The sequence below is a fragment of the Phasianus colchicus genome, chromosome 7 (assembly GCF_987193195.1).
Source record: "Phasianus colchicus chromosome 7, bPhaCol1.hap1.1, whole genome shotgun sequence".
Lineage (NCBI taxonomy): Eukaryota > Metazoa > Chordata > Aves > Galliformes > Phasianidae > Phasianus > Phasianus colchicus.
In genome coordinates this window covers 24,811,398-24,828,926 of record NC_143442.1, presented here as the reverse complement: position 1 = coordinate 24,828,926, position 17,529 = coordinate 24,811,398, and the positions used below count along the sequence as shown (strand labels likewise).

The window sequence follows — 17,529 nt, the reverse complement described above, 5'->3', positions numbered from 1 at the left end:
ATGTCATCTAGCTTGTCCTTGGAATATTCCTGAATATTTTTTTGTGAAGACAGAAAGGATTTTTCTATCTTTTGGATTATCAATCAAAGGTAGCAGAATTCAGGTATGTGTTGTCAGGTATTTCATGGCTTCCAGCTCTTTCTGTATTTACAATCTTGAGGTTACATTTTGATTCAAGCTCAGGTAAGGTTCTGACAGAGATCCCTTCCCTCTAGTCTCCTCTTAACCCTAGCCACTAACCTAATACGTATGTGCATGAATGATCAGTCAAGGCTGAGAAACTTCCTTCCCTCTTTTAAAAATTCCTCTCTTCTGATATGAGCATCCAACAGGTTTTTCCCCACAGATGATATCTGTGCCAACTGTTTCCATATACTGTCTCATTCAACTTGTGCTGTTTTGCTTCCTACTTTTACTTCAATTTGATATGCTTTTCTGCTCCTGTTAGCCAAATCCATGTCTTCTATAGCTATATAGAAGAATATTAAGAAAAAAATATCTCTGACAAATGTAAACAGTATATATTTTTCTTAAAAGAGTCAAAATTTTTCCAATAGTTGGCTTAAGGTTGTAGAGAAAGAGTAACAAATGAAAATCAAGGTTGATAAAACTACCTGGGAGGAAAGTTGCTCAGAATTTCAGTTTGCTGCATGCGTGCTTTCCATTTAAATTTTAAATGCCTATAATTCTCATTGAATTGCTGTTTTGGTAAAATTGTTTAAGGGTCTGAGCTAAGTGTTGAATGAGTCTGCTGAGGGCTGGGCTTTGAGGCGCGCAGAGAGTACTGTAGCCAAATGGCCACAAAGGTGGATAGCAAGACCTAGCCTGGACTACAAGGACAGCAAATTTCAAAACAGTCCAAAGCATGTGTGAAGATTTTGGAGCACTTCAGTTCTGAGTGAACTTGGGAAGGGTGGATCTCTTCAACTTTGTAGATGAATGAGAGTTCCATGATACGTGGTATTATATTAAAAGCTTTAATTATGAAGAAGTGTAGAATTCTCTTGAAGGAATGTTGGTATTTTTCAAGAATCTTGTGGGGGCCACTGTTATGAGGCACCAGATTAACTGGAGGAATGATTGATGTTCTTTGGTATTTTTTCCCCTGTATGATCACTGCAATTATACCCAGTAATAGTGTTTTCAGAGTTTAAAAAACAACCAAAAAACTTATGTGTTAAAGGATAATATTAACACCCTCCACCCAATTATTTATTTATCTATTTATTGCTGTAACTGCTCTGGATAATAGATTTTTGTACACATGTATGTTAGAGAATAGAAAAATTTTTATTATGATAATGCTGAGCAAAATTCAGTGACATTCACGCTCATTTCAGAGCCTGTTGTTGTTGCTGGTACAGCTGCTGTTGCTGTTCATTTGTTGGCAAGTCATCCAGAAGGAAGGGCTGATGAGACAACTCAAAATGTGTCACTTAAACACTGAAAATGTACAAAATGTATCAGAATTCAGTGCTTCCAGAAAGTTTCTGCATGATGGGCTACTTCTGTTCTTGTTTACCCTTTAAATCCCTACCCTAGTACTGCTCAACTGTTCTCAATCTTTCCAGTAGCTTAAATTAACATGTTTTTGAGACACTTTGTCCTAAAACAGAAATTATGAACAGACTTTCTGCAAAGAAAACAGCAGTTGAGTGGTTTGTATGTGTTGATCTAGCACTGCATCAAATGCTTTCTTACTGGACTGAGCCTAACCGTGCTGCTGAAGACAGCATAGGGAAAATGTCTTGGTGTCCACACAGCCCTCTTGTGGAGCAAAATAAAATCTGCTTGACTTTTCAAAGTAAAGGGGAAATGCCTCTGGATCCTTTTCCCATTTGAAATTCGAAATAATGTTTGCTTTCAGAGAAAGCATCTTTAATCATAAAGTGCTAAATAGTTTAGTGTTGCATTCACAGTTATTTCTACTCTCTGCTAATAACTGTTCAGTGAGTTCATCTCTCTGAAATAACAGTGTCTGTGTTTTCAGAAACGTGACACAAAGAACAGGACTAGGTCAGGAAGTAGGCTGGGGGTTGCTTGTCATGACTGGTCATGAATTGCAGGATATTCTTTCAACTTCAGCTTGTGCATGGATTTATTTTTAACTTCAGAAATAACAGTCCCTTAACATTTCTTAATTCTATTTCCCATTCGTTTTATATTTCTTTTCAAAAATAGCACCATTTTAACTTGCCTGTTTGATATAATCAGATCAGCCCTTGAGAACTGACATTTTCAAGTGTAGGTGTTCATTACCAAATCACTCTGAAATATACAATAGTTTCTGAAATGAACGTGCCAGCAAATGCAGTAGAAAGTAGTAAAATGACTCCATTTGCTTGTGCTGAAAGGAGTTCTGTGACCTGAGATCTTCCACCTATGAAGGAAATGGAAAGAACAGTAGGTTCTAGTATTAACCAAGATAATAGGAGTGAACAGATAGCAGGAGTGAAACACACTTAGAACAGCATTATTCTCATCTGCATGGCACAGTGATTTGATTGGCAGATTTTAAACTATCCTTCTCTTTCATGATATAGATATGTCACAAAATTAACACGGGTTTTATATGAGAAGCTAATGTGAGCCTTGAAGTATTTTAAATAGGAATTGTAAGTGGCAGTTATTCCCTTCTAGCTCACCCCCCTTTCCATCAGAATAGGAACTCTGAGATTTTTTCATGAAAGTAAATATTTATCCCTATTATTCAGGCAGGGAATAATGTATTTCCAGTAGAGCTAATTTTCTCAAAGCTTATTGGAGATGTATTCTGTTCTTTAAGAGCTGCTCAGTGTTAAGGCTCCCAAAAGTTATCTACCTACCTTGACCCCTTTGAATATCTAAATTAAATGTTTATATATATAAATTTCAATTGAACAGATCCAGTTTTAAATAGATGTGTGTGAATGTAAGATGACCCTGAGTGTAAAATACCTCAGCAGCTTCTTTGTCTGCAGTGTAATTTTAGGAGCTGGGGAGCTGCGAATATATATGCTATTATTTGAATCAGTTGATGTTCTGCAGGCAGTTTAAGGTGGGGTCAAAATGTATTCCCAACGTAGTTAAATAAATGCTCTTTTCTTCCACATTGGCTGTTCTAAATTATATTTAATTTTTTTAATGTTCCCACAATAAACCACGTAAAATATTTTCTTACATCGGAGAGCAAGCAGTCGCTACGTTGTTTTACTTTGGGAATCATTTAAAGAAAGATTTCTTTATGCTATTCAGGAGAAGAAAAAAAAAAAAAAAAAAAGCAGGAAGTTAAATAGTGTGGAATAGAGAAGCTCTGTTTTTCTCCAGGGACAAAACTTGCTTTTAGTCTAGCAAAGCTGATAAGCAACAACATCAGCCTTTGAAAGAAACCTCTTTCTCTTCCAGTTGGAAAATATGGAGTCAATTTCATGGAAAATTCAGAAAATGGAGTAAGTAAAAGAACAAAAAAACTTTTATTTAAGTGGCGTTCAGCATTTGGTGTGCTATTACTGTAACTGTAGTAGCTCTCTGGATCAGAGTTTAGCATCTTTGTTTTCTGGTCCATCAGTAAAACCAGAGGTCTCTTACATGTTGGTGGATGGTCCATGTGTGTAATACAGAAGTAACAGGGAATCCGTTTCTGCTTTGGATATGAGGTGTGATGCCCCTTTGCCTCAATTCTCATCTTGAAATGGAGAAGTGGCAGTTCCCTGTAAAGTGGCAGAGAGGGAGTTTCCCTCTCTCCAAGGGTAACAGAAATGGAAAGTGGGTCACCCCAAAAGTCACTCCTATTTATTTCTTCGGAAAATACAAAAGACACAGTGAGCAGAATAACACTATTTGGCAGAGCAAATTCTCACGTACAAAACATAGTCACCGCCGTTACCTATGCATTTTTCTCAGTGATGACAAAGAGGCTGCATGCTGTGCTTGTAAAAACTTGCATCGCTGACTGGATCATAGCTTGTCTTCTGCATTGTTCTCACCACTGCTGAAATGCACCACCCAGCCCTCGCCCTGCTCACAATCCACTCTTTGGTCTCCAGAAACATTCAGCAACCACCGATGAATGTCAATAGGTGCCATTTTTTTTCTGTGTGGAACAATTCAATTCCACCCCTTTGCTTCATCTGCACTTCCATGTCAGATGCCATTTTGTCAGACTGCCCCTCTGCTGCCATCTGTCACATTGCAACAAAATGGAACAGAGCGCTGGTGGGAAGATTCAACCACCGCTGCCGTACCACCAGTATGCTTTTCCTGGAAACTTGAGAGATAGGTGATACACAGCATGGAAATGTTCTGAAAGCACAGCATTCAACCAGTAACAGCTTTGCCATTTTGTATCAAGCTCGGGTTTCTCAGCTTCCTTTTCATTAGAGAGGCGGAGAGCTGGGTAGGCTTTAGAAGCAAAGTTATGCTCCCTCCTTTGACAGCAATCAGCGGAGGGGGCAAATCCGAAACAGCAACCAGGAGCTTACAGTCCTTCTCTTAAGTCTCACATTCATTGCTGTGGAAAAATAACTTTGATACCCATGAAGTCAAGGGCATCTGGCACCCTTCACAAAAAGTATTTACATCCAACAAGCAGAAAAACAATCTGACAAATGGAAAAAGCAACTTTAAATATCCAAATGTGTATGTGCTGAATACACTGACAGCAGCATCTGAGAAGATCCACAGCTGATTAGGCTTTTGGGGGGCTTGGTTTGGAGTTCATTTGCCATGGCTTTGCACTGGTGTTCAGGATCCATTCTCCATTTATATATAAAGTGCTACTGTCCAGTTTAAAGCCTTTGCATGTCCATAAATCCTAAGGAATGTCTTCAGCTGTAGAGAGTAACCAGCAGGCTTCACTGTTCCACACGTGCCTACATATTTCTCTTTGTTAAGATTTTGAGGAGTAATGCCACAAAGCAGTAACCTTGTTTGATAACCTGTATGTCCTGTATAGGCACCTTGCCTGTTCTATTTTCGGGGAGCTGTCTTTAATTTTCTATCAAACCTCAGCTTTGCTCTCTGTATTCTGTATGTGATGAGAACTCCTTTTTAATTACCAATTGCAGTTTGCTTGTGTTTCAGAGCAGCTCTGTCACATCTATTGCAGTAGCTGAGAGAAATAGCCTAGTGGCAGGCTAATGAGGAACTGGCACCCATCCTCTCCTCTTTATGATCCTGCTTGCTTTCTGCATTGTTAATCGTGACAAACTTTAACAATTTAGTTGTGAATTGTTATGGGTGATTGCAGAAGATGAAACTTAAATGACCTCCTGGGTCAGAGTTATGTCTGTTGTGTGCAACACCAGGACATAATCCCAGCAGAACTGAGGATTTGGGAGCTTAATCAAAGGGCTGGTGTATAAAAGATGGATGACTGAACTCTCAGAACTTAGACTTTAAATAGAAAAGAAAGACTAATTTGAAAGAGTAGGTATAGGCATCCATACTGGTGGCTTGGACCCAAGTGGATGGAGGTAGCTAAAATCCTGAAAAAGTATGGCTCAGGTTCCTCTCTGTGCTTTTCTTTCACTTCCTTGTAAATGAGTGTCCAATATTCATCATAAATCTTTGTTTGTTTTGTTTGCAGGAGTTGCATAAAGTGCTGCTTTTAAAGATCTTGTTCAAATTTGTATGCATATACATATATATATGTACATAGTCATTCATATCTATGCTTGTGTGGTTTTTTGCATGTTGTTGATTTTTTTCCAACACTTCATACATGAAAGTCTTCAGAATTCTAATATCTGCATATAAAGAGGATGTGGATTTGCTAAAAGCCAAACCTCCCTTCATCAGGTTGTTTGGTCTAAAAGCTGGAGAATGTTGTTGTAGTTGCTGACTATGGTATATAGTGGGCAGTTAAGCCACAAGCAAACACTGCAGCTTCACCGAAAGGATAGGCATGAATAGTCATTAGTTTCAGGAAATGGAAAGGAAGGAAATTACTCTTTTCCTGATTGTCAGGTGGTTAATTTCAGTCTTTCCAGAGTGGATTTTTATTGGTGAGGTGTTAATTCAAACAATGAGCACAAAGGAATAGTGAATAATTAAAAATGAAACAAACTGAACTCTAAACATCTGAATCCTCAGAAAGTAAGTAGCTTATTTCTTGTGTTGTTCGGCTTAAATTAACTCTGGGAAAAACAAATATCTTCTGTTTGACTGAATTTACAAATTAACGCAACTGATTTTATACACTTTGGATTTAGTCTGATGTGTTCTTCAGTGCTGAGATTATCTATTAATATACAGCTTGATAACCAGTGGTCCTATGGGTGGGAAGTAATAGTAGTCACAATGTAAAAGTAGTCACAATTATCAGGCAGTTATTTGTAAACCTGGTAAATTAAAGCTGTTTTGGTTTCGTTAGTCAGTTTGCAATTTGTACTTTGGTGAATACTGGTGAATACTTTCGAAGGCTTCTCTGCATTTTTTTTTTCTTCCATATACGTTGTTTTTGTTCTATAGATTGATTTTTTTTTGTCTGTTTTTAGAGAAAAGAAAAATTCTGAAGTGTTTTAAAATGCATTTGCTTTTCAGTGGACCTAGTTTATTCACAGCTGTTCAACTCCAAATCTGTAACTTGTATGAAAATGTTCCCCCTTATTCTTTTTTATCAGATGTAAATTACTGGTTCTATGCTCTGCAAGTCCTTCATGAAGTCCTATGCTTACCCAAATGTAGAATAAAAACTCCAGAACTTCATTAACTTACCCTGTTTAAAAGGCAAAACTGACACAATGAAATAGAAACAACTTCTATGTTGGAAAAGAATGCAAACAAGGGGTAATTTCTTTCATTTACTTTCTTCCAAGCATACAACATTCAAAAATTATCTGAAAAGGTCACACTGGTGAAACTATATCAATGGCTAATGTGTTGTATATGCAAAAATGTTGGACTCACCATTCCAGTTTTTACTCTGAGCACAGAAGGAATTAAAACATAGGAAGATGTAGGAACCAAGCTTACATTCCTCAGGGATGTAAGATTCCCTTTGTGGTTGATCAAAACTGTAGAAGAATGAAGTGATATATTTAGCTCTGAACAGAAAACAAACAAAATCTTTTCAGATTAAATGGAAGTTTGTCTTCAAAATCCTATTCTTTATTTTTTTGCTCACAGATGCATTGCATGTGCAGGTCATACAGTGCAAGTTTGGTAATTGTTCATCAGTGCAAAAGTCTTTTTCAATTTAAAAGAAGAAGAAGTAGGTAGAGGATTCTGGCAGAAAAGAATGTCTTTGAAATGCTGTGACTTGCTCTTCCTAGGGAGGAAAAAAAGCCCTCCTTTTCCATGAGAAATTGTCTCCATAAAATTTCTTCTGGATTCTTTGCAGCTGTGACTTCATGTTTTCCACTATGACAAACAGAGTGAAGAAAATTTCTGTGTGAATTTTAATCCTCTCATGCTTCAGAAGGATGAAGGAGTTGAACTATCTACTCAGTACACATTAGAGCAGTCCCCGTCAGCTTAAGTTTATGGTGAAGGAAACAGCCTCTTACAGACAACTGTTCACCATCTCAAACTAATAGAAACCATTGCATTCATCAGAATCCTCCCTGCACCAAGAAGGTGAAGAGCAATTGACATGTATGTAATTCTACTTTGCTTGCTGAGGTTTGTCTTTTAGTGCAGATCATGTGTGGGCATTTCTACCCAGCAATTTTCTCTCTTGTCTTACTCAAATAGTGCTTTGCAATCCTATGAATTAACTGCCTCATAATAACTGGATCTGACAAAAGTACCTGCAGAGATAGACTCATGTATTATTACGAGCAAAATACTCCGCAGATCTGCAGTTAAATGGTACCTGTATTCACCCTATCCCAATATTTACAAAAGAACTGCTATTAAAAGAGCTTTTTATCAGCTAAGGTTCACCTATCAGTTACCTAGAAGAATTAAGAAATTTAAACATCAAGAAATACGCAAATGAGGTGCCAAATCATGAGGTCTTCTGAAATCTTCCTGCTCTCTTCAGGTAACCCAGCTATCTGTTTCTATGTTACACATTTGCAGGTGTTATGTCCCACCACCACCATTTTCTCCAGGTACAGGCTCTGTGTCCTGCTGTAACATAATCTCCATCCTTCTTTCATTCATAGCTTTTTCCTCTTCATACAAGCTATCAGCATTTTATGTTATATTGGCAGAATGAGAAGAGCTGACGTGGAAGACAAAGCTGGTTATTTTGCTGGAAGGAGTTTCTGGCTCCTGATAGATTCTATAACTTGTGAGCCATAACAGTAGTGCCTAAAATTGATAGTCTTATTGACTGAAATTTCAGTGTTGCACAGTCTCACTAGGTAATTCCCTCTTTTTGTTTTATTTTTTTATTTTTTATTTTTACTGGAATCGGTAGAGTTGATATCTGCAAGATTTGCAATTGACTGAATTCAATCAGCTGAACATTTTAGGTGTCTTGCATTAGTCACAGATGAGTACAGCTGTTAAGATTATTCCTTCATCTAAAACATTTGGTTTTTGGTAAGGGTAGGCTGACAGACCCACAGCTGATTTAAAATGGTATGATGAATGCAGTACCATCAAAGTCAGGTGAAGCTATGGTATGAAGGTACCAGGAGAATAATATTCCCATTTTACTGGCTGAGAGGCTAAGGTATATGGAGAGCATGAGGCCTGACCACAAACACTCAGTAGCCTCTTGACAGAACTGGGATTCAAGCCAAGTCTCCTAAAGCCCAGTTCAAATGTCTGGCCACAGAATTACACTGACTGGTGGGCAAGAGGACTAGTAACTCATACTTTGACAAGTTCACTTTTCTCTTGCATACAAAAGATTAATAATCATAAATGCAAACTGAAGGTATCTCACCATACAGTTAACAAACGATGCTTTCAGTGTAGCTTCTTAAGCATCTTTCTGCTCATTCAACATTATTTTCTATAAACCAGAATGGTCAGAAACAAAGTAGTACTGTTGAAATCCTTCTCTACATAACAAAAAGCAGCCTGCAACTGTAAAGTCCATTTCCATTCATCAGCCACCACATCTGTTGCTTGCTTGGACACTGGCCAGAATGATTCATTCACATGTCTAACATTTATTTTCGTGAAATACTGGGATTAAACAGAAGGGCAATATTTCAAAACTGGGTTTAGCTAACCAAGGGAAGTTGGAAACAACTTCCTCACAGCTGAAAACAAACACAGTGTTATATCATTCTGCAGCTTTATTAAGAGAAAGGCAGTAGCCAAGTGAAGCAGCTGGAATCACACTGAAGTCACTCTGAACTCTACAGATCACTTCGTTCTTCTTTCTGCTACAGAGAGCACATCCCTGACTTACAGTGTGCTTTCTTCTGAAGAACTTAAGAAGGTAGGTCAGTCTTTCTATTAAGTTTTAGATCTTTCTCTCCCTTCCTTCAGAATGACATGTATCTACAAACAAAACAACACTCACAAGCAAATTCTGTAAGGCAGTATAGTGATTAAAAGAGTTTCTTACTATAAAGAATGTGATACTCATTTGTTTCAAAGGCTATTTTGAACCAACCCTGAGGCAAGAAGGGATATGAAAATAGGTGTGAATTTAATTTTTAATAACTTTCAAGTGTGTTTGTAGGCTGTTCAAGAAGTATTTTAGCTAGCCAAAGAATGCCAGCTGACCTTGACTGAAATATCTCCCCACACCCTGCATTAGTTTTATTTGTTTGCTTTAAGGCTTAGGGATAGTACATCTCCTACAGCTATCACAAATTCCAGTAATATGAAAAATAAGTACAATTATTCTAATCTGGATTCCAGAACAGGAATTGGATATCATTTCAACTTCAGGTAACAAATTGGTTGTTAACAATTGACAAACCTGTAATTATTAACAGGATGAAAACATCATTATTCTGAACAGTTACAGTCATGCAGAATTATAAAGAGTTCCTTATGACCTGAGCTGGAATGTGTGCGCTTCCCCTACTATCATGAAGTAAGGGGAAATGATGTGAATCTAGCTGTCACTCAGTGTATGAATAGCATTACCTAAAAAACAAGATTCGAAGCTTTCTACATGAGCATACAATAAACAAGACTGAATTCCACCTCCTGTTCAGCCCCAGTGATGGCTATGTTATTTTCCCCTCTAGCCTTTTTAAATGCTATCTTGCAAAATCAAACAAAATACCTGAACTCTTTTTGTAGCTTTATAAAAAAATGCATAGATTCATAAAGAATTAAGACACATTTGCATTCTAGCTGAATAAAACTTTCTTCCTGAATAACTTCACATTTGAATTTTTCAGTCTGTGATCTGTTCTTAGATATTTTTGTGTGTGAATATGTGAATAATTCCACTATTCCAAACAGTAGATAGTTTTGCAAAACACTGTAGTCTGTTGAATGCTTTTGTTACTAGCTTTTCTACTCATTTTGTCTTGTGGAATGTATGTGATGTCTCTCTCAATGCAGTTGCTGGTTGTCTGGCTAATTTTCACTTATTATTTCTAATAATGGTTTGATTTATGTTCATTCAATCTGAAGCTAGAAGTTTCATAAGAGAGCAGAGCTGCATTGTTGCTGGTTTTGCAGAAGAGAACTGAGTTGGAGGAACAGTTTCTCATGGCACATTACCAGAAAGAACTGCTGAGACTGGGGTGGGCGGTACCCAAGAGACATTTGGTTTTAGAAAGGAAGATATCATGCATGGATCATCGCTCCAACACTCTTTGCTACTTTTACAGTGTGTTTGAAGCTCCTGACACTAAAAGAAAAATTGTCCTCAAAGCGTTTTCTTCTATGCTCTTATTTGCAGCATGTTCCAGATGCCATGCTCTTGGAGATGTGAGATTAAAAAAAAAAAAAGCACATACCAGGCTATGACTGCTCTCTTGCAGAGATAATTTTTGCTGCCTCGTTGCTGCCTTCACCTGCCCACTGCTTTACTGCATTACATTTCTTTAGAGTATTCTTTTCTTTGGTGGGCCCGATGACAAATTAACCACTCCGTTGCTATAAGACGGGTTTGTTTTCAAGGCTATCAAAGGCCAGCACTCCAGACTCCTGACTTTGCCAGGTACTTTAGCTCCCAAAGAATATCCAGTTTCCAGTATCTATCATTATTCTTATGCTTTTCTGACCCTAAAATCATTAAGAGTTGTAGATAACATTTTAACGCATATATAGCCTTAGGCCATTTAGTACTCAGGTATGCTTGCATAAGAATGGAAGCCAAACAAATTAAATTTTCCATGGTTAGCCTAATGTTTAGTTATCTGTTTACTTCTTTTGAATCGAGTTTTCCTGGTTTCCCCCCCCTTTTTTTTTTTAAAATAAAAATCAGGTCACCCCATGCAGAGAAAGCAGAAAAACATGCACAATCTAATGGGCAATGAATGGCATTTATAATTTCAGTTTTAGAATTCTTGATTACATCACAGAAATCACAGAAAGATCTTCCAGGGGGACAGGGAGCAATGTATTCCCATCGTTAGTTTGGAAGAAGACAAATGAAACTTTTTCTATTTCTTTCTTCCCTTCTCTAATATCTTTCCTGTCCCTTTCTGACACTTCTCAGAATAAATATTTCAAGAATATAAGAACCAGCACCTTTTCCCTTTATCCACAAGATTTGCCTCTTCATTGCTTTGGCAAGGTCTGGATTCTACCTCATCTCTTCCTTTGAATCTACTGTTTGGCTTTAGGCAAGTTACTTCTGATCCTTTCCCTGTTTCTCTTGTGTCTGTTTATTCTGTTTGGATTATAAACAAGGCAGGAATTGTCTCTTATTATGTTCTTACTACACCTAGATGCAGCGAGGCTTTGATCTCCAAAGCCTAGGGCCAACATAAAATACTCACCTCTTTCTGCAAGTGTGAGCCTGGCACAGCAAGTTTTGATCTCTTTTGAAGCTATCTGGTTGAGAGAGGCAAGAAAACTGTGAGTAGAAAGTCCCTGAAGCATCAATTAATACCATTTTCAACACTCCCATTTCTTCTTTCTGGTCATCTTTCAAAGAGTTCAGCCCCATATTGTTCAAGTGAGATGTTTCATAATCGTTAAGAACCATTGTCCTTTTAAGAAAACTAAGCAAGATGTTTCTCAGTGCCTTAAACTCTTACTGGAGTGTGTTGTGCCACGTCTGGTGACTCTACTTCCACATGACATAAAAGTGATTTGCAAAGGTAATATAGGAAACCTGTAAAACCAGTATTTCCAAACTTCTAGTTTAACATCTGAATTAGATGCCATCTATTCTTATCACTGCCAAGGAGTGTTTCTTGTACCCTATTAGGGAAATGTATAAATATCCAGACCTCCTGAAATTGTTTTACCAGTATGGTGTGGTTGTTTTGTTTTGTTGTTGGGTGTTTTTTTTTTTTCTTCCAGTTTTTCAAGAATACAGGCAATGCTTATTTTAGACTTAAGCTTAAAGTAAATAAATAAATATCTTTGTATGAATACTAGTGGTACACAGTGAATCTATTACAAGTGCTGCTCCAAAAGTAATGCCTCATTTTATTATGTCAGCCCGCAACATCAGAGGTGGATGTTGGTGGTATGGCAACAGAGGTTGAACTTTCTCACTTTCATAGTGGCTGTTTTCTATCATATATTTAATCAATTTTAATCAGTCTGCTGAGACAACAGTCAGTAGTCTGAAAGAAATATCTGCATTCACTGTATTCTATGCTCTCATTTGCTCCTTCCTGTTAGGAAAGAGGTGTGATTAGTGCCTATTTTTGCTGAAGTAGAACAGCCTCTTAGGAACACTGTCAAAGTTGCATGACCATGTAATGATCGTATGAAAGTCAATCAATGTTCTTCCATCACAGATGTGCAAAAGTTATATGCAACTTTTATGTTGCAACTGTTGCATGAGAACGATAAGAAGTCATACTTGATTAGAAGTAGACATCTATTATCATAGACATCCAGTCACTGTTAAGCTGAGACACCTCAAAGTTTTTAAACTGGATATCTCCATTATCCTACACACATAGTTACTATGATGGCTCATAACTAAAGAAATGACAGCATTTGAAGAATAGAATATATACAAAACTCAGACCTTACAGATAAAGATAAGCATGGACAGAGATCCAGGCTCCTTTTCACAGTACAGAAAACCAACCAGAATTTGCAGGGCTGCCCAGGCAGGTGCCAACTCCCACCAGAGCAGTGAGCATCATGTCACAGGGCAGAGTCCCATTTTAGGAAGAAGGTATCCAAGAGGTGAAGTTGTGGTTTCTCCACTCTGTTGTGAGTGAAAGGATAGCATTATTTTTAAGAGAGGAAGATCAGACTGTGTTTGAAGAACCAGGCAAGGATTCTATGTTTAGCACCTGGTTTATCAGAGACTTCCTGTAGTTTATTCTCAAGCTTCTTGTTTGTCTGTAAATCAACTGATGATATTTTCCATGCAAGTCCAGTTTCAATACAACCTCTGAATACTTAACTGTTATGTCTGGTTATGTAAATAGTCAGACAGTTCTGACATCTAGGATATAAGACCATATTTTAAATATTGAGATACACTGTTAATCTAATCTTTTGTCACTTTGTTGACTCTGCTTGACCTTTTAATATGTTTACGGTCACACAGTAGACTTGCAGAGATTACAGTCACCCTTTACACACAAAATAATACTGAAAGAGTTATTTATACTTTTAGCTGTATTAATAGAGGGGAATGAGAGCAAGAGCTGATGGCACAGTTACAAGGTTGTCTCCTCCCAGTGCATATCCTAAGGACACCCAAGTTTCTGTGTTTTCTTTAGAGATGGAAGTCTTAGTGCACAGGATCTGTGTGAAAATAAATCAGGTTTTATCCAATGGAGTTGCTGGTTCTAGAGACTTTTGAATTACCTGTTCATGAAAATGATAAGCTGCTCAATTGCAGCCGTTGTCTGGATGATTTGCTGTAGTCAAACCAGAGTTACTGTAGGTATTTTTCCTATTACAGAAGTATTTTTTTTAGATATAGAGTTGGGTTTTCCATTTGTTGTTTAACATTCCTGTGGCAGGAGAAGTCTGTGTCTGAAATCATTGTTTTACCAGTATTAACTGTGTCTGTTCTATGAATTAATCTCACTGCAAGACTCACTTCTTCAGTACAAAATGTTATGAGACTTATCTGGTCAGATGACTTCAATACCACAGATGAAGTGGTGTGTTATGACTAACAGTATCATGTTTGGCCTTGCTTAAAGACAGTTGCTTTTGGCATAAGTTTTAGAAGACGTCTAGCTAGAACATTGCATATGCATTTCTAACACTGTTTCAGTGAGAGACGCAATGGAGAATGATTATTTACACTCCTGTCTTATCTGCTAGAGCAAATCTAGCTCTGTGTTGTGTCTTGAAAATGTTTCCAGTATATATCATATCTATCATGATCCATTCAAGTTGTTGAATTCACAACAGCATACAAAGTCACTTTGTTACTGTATGTCTTCTGACCATTAGAACAATTATGCATTTTCATGGAAGAGAAAATATGCACACAAGCCTTGATTCTGCTTTTCTGTGTACCAGATTAAGCAGCCAGTTTCCTATAAGCTTTGTCTGCAGGGTCAGATTTAATCTTAAATTATACCATAGCTATAATTTAATCTTGTAACATGGGTGTACCAGACACTTCTTGCTATAAGAATGTTTCCACAAGGAGGCAAGTGGTTGTCTTATATACATAGTTGGCTGCCAGTTTGTGATCTCACCAGTATTGTCTGTTAACTTTAGGATCTTTACTTATGTCTTTGTAAAATTCTTTCCAGAAATATCTATATCTATCTATAATCTTCTAAAAACTTGCTCAGCCATCTGCATTTTGAACTTCACAGATAAACTACTAGGTGAATTTTATGTTTATGTATTTGAAGCTACATAAATTCAAAAGTTTGACATCTCAAAAGCTTGAAGATTTTTCAGATTTTTTTCTTTCAAATTAATTCTGTATCCAGACAAATTGCGAAGACACAGCATGACAAGCAGTCTTTGAGTGGCCTTTTGAAAAGCTAACTGTTCTCCAACATCTAATTCTTACAGATGACAAATGTTGAAGTGAATCAATCAAACAGGCTTCCTTGTAGCCATAGATCACATATGCAGAATATGATATGCTCAGAATTATTAGGGAAGACAGTAAAAGGAGGGGTTTTGCATTATATGCCCTCTATGAAACTAACTACTGAGACAGCCAACTCCACGTACAAACAGGAAAACTAATAGGAAACCAGGGCCAGCCATTGAGACCACTGAAATCAATTTACCTGCCTCAAGGCTCTCAGCACCGTTTATCACACTGAACAAATAGATTTAGAGATGGCCATTCAAGTATTTGTTAATTTCTAACCGACACAGACTATAATAAGCTCTTCCCTTGGATATATCTGTAAATTTCTAAAATTTTAGGTGAGGGAGAGACTGCATGGTCTGCAGCCCAAACACATGGCATAAGTTCAGTGCAATTAAATTGGACCCTAACTTGCATGTTGCTCAGAGAACTTTGAATTCCTAGGAAGACCTTGCACTGAGTGAGGTAGAAGGAAATAGTGACTGTTTTGTTTGTCTTCTCCTATTTTAGGCTGAAAACTCAGCCTAATTTCATTCCAAAGCCATTCCACTGACCTCAGGACTGAGGCAGGGTGAGGTCAAATGACTTCCCTTGGCCAAAGAGGATGCATGCGGCATAGCCAGGAATAGAGTCCACAGAACTTGTCCCATGTCATAACTGTAAGGCCCTTCTTACTGTGACAAAAGTTGTTCTGTTGTGAGCAGTTCAGCCATTTGTCTGAGTTATCACTATGGCTCACCTTCCTAGAATACTATAACGGTTGCAGAGAATACAAATTTCAGACACTTGTAATAAAAAAAAAAAACTGTAAATCTGTCAATTCAGATCTCATTCTGCATTTCCTCCCTGAAATGCAGAGAAAGGCATTGCATGTGACACATGGTAAAATTTCTTCCCAGCAGCTTTTAGGCTTTATGTTTTAAATACATTTATTAACAATCTTTGTTTCTTTGAACCTTCTGTCCTAGGATCTGAAATGCATTAACACTGAGCATCATCCTGTGATACTTCTATGAAGTCATTTCTTAATTGATTTCAGTTTTACAGAAGGGAACAGGAAATGAAGCCTCCTAGTCAAACATTCTGAAACCTATTTGCTTAACATTTAACAACTATATTCATAATTAAACCACTGAATCAAGGAAACTCAGTTTCCAGAGCTGCTTGTGACCTCAGCAAACAGGAATAGACACCAGTCAAAAGGACAACTGCTAAGCATACACTTTACACAGACTGCATATTATTTAGAAAGAAGACAGGATGTAGTCTAATCTTGGTTATATTCATCCAAATGCAATACAACACTGTTCTGTAACCTGTAGCTGCCCCCAGGTCCTATTGCCAGGTCTCTGACCACATTTTCCTGTTTGTTAAAAAATATTTTCCTCCCTCTGGCCCCATTTTTGAAGCCCTGGACCAGTAGAGTCTGAGACATTGAACAGCATCATCTCTCTCTCTCTTTCTTACAATAAGCCTGAGCGCCAAATGGAAGAAAAAGTCTTTTTCCTACTGGACCTCTTTTTGCAGACAGGTTCATGGAAGAGTCTTCTCAGTTTGGAAGTTAGGCCACCTGGCAAAGATCGTGCAGGAAATCAGAAACAAAATAAGGAATAGAATTTAATTCCTTCACTTTCAAGATCTGAACTTGGACTTCAAGATAGTTTCTGCTTCTTAAAGTTTAAGAATAAATAAACTCATATGTTTGGGACTGTGTAACACAAAGAAATATCTGCTGTGAATGATGGTTAACAATTGTTCTAGGAGAAAAAAAAAAAATCTGCATCCTTACTGCTTTAAAACAGCATAGCTCCACTGAAAATCCCCTGCTGCTTATCTTTTTCAGAGCAGCACCTAATGCCATGGATGCCACTTGTTACAGAAGTGCTTCATATATATGGGAGTTAGATGCAGCAGCTTCTGGGCTTTGCAAATTGAATTGGCAGTCTTGTTAAGTCTTAGCCATATAGCCTACTTTCATCATCTGTGCCCTGAGAGCAATGGTAAACAATGTTCCTCCCACTTTTTTACCCCACTACTGAAGAGTTACTATACTGGAAGACTGGGAGTTAAAGATAAGTAAGAAGATAGCCTTGGAAAAATATTTCCTCAAAGTACATTGCATTCTAGATGTGTGCTCTTTGGGTGGAGGCTTGTAAGTATTCAGTATTTAACTGTTTTCTTTCTGCTGTACATCATCCATGAAATTCTGAATATTAAGTGAACTTTGATGGGCAGTAGGCAAACATCTGTTATTGTTTTTAGCAGTTAGGAAATGATAGTTTTGGGGTTACACTTAAAGGGAGAAAAATGCTTGAATCCAAGTGTTGTATTGTGCTAGCTATTGGGAAACTTAGATGCAAACTTTACTAATGACTAAAATACAGGATGTTAATCATCAAAATACTGGAAAACTACACTGATTTATTTAATTGCATAAATAACTTGAAGGTATAACTCTGTGTACAGGCAAGACACTTAAAGCCCAGTTAATTTCAGTATTCTCTGAAACTATCCAA

At 37.4% G+C, this 17,529-nt stretch overlaps 1 protein-coding gene and 1 long non-coding RNA gene across 12 annotated transcripts in view; one reads left to right on the top strand and one right to left on the bottom strand.

The window, feature by feature from the left end:
• CMKLR2 (chemerin chemokine-like receptor 2) overlaps positions 1 to 17,529 on the top strand; it is a 59,438-nt gene that overhangs the window by 36,846 nt on the left and 5,063 nt on the right. The window contains exons 1-4 of one of the 10 annotated variants that reach the window (XM_090144184.1): positions 5,903 to 6,075; positions 6,603 to 6,768; positions 7,322 to 7,575; positions 9,178 to 9,325. The exons of 4 other annotated variants lie outside the window; for them this stretch is intronic. The gene's annotated coding sequence lies outside the window, so the exon portion shown is untranslated. Of the gene's footprint in view, positions 1 to 5,902; positions 6,076 to 6,602; positions 6,769 to 7,321; positions 7,576 to 7,674; positions 7,967 to 9,177; positions 9,326 to 10,482; positions 11,015 to 17,529 lie in introns of those variants that run through there. 5 more of the 10 variants (XM_090144183.1, XM_090144185.1, XM_090144182.1 and 2 more) reach the window with 5 other exon arrangements.
• Positions 7,057 to 15,649, bottom strand: LOC116234015 (uncharacterized). Of its 2 annotated transcripts, none has more exons than XR_004168040.2 (3): positions 15,568 to 15,649; positions 11,799 to 11,853; positions 7,057 to 7,341 (listed from the first exon to the last, which is right to left on the bottom strand). It is a non-coding gene; the product is annotated as an uncharacterized LOC116234015 (long non-coding RNA). The 2 variants fall into 2 exon arrangements; XR_004168039.2 differs by lacking the exon at positions 7,057 to 7,341 and adding an exon at positions 9,301 to 9,387.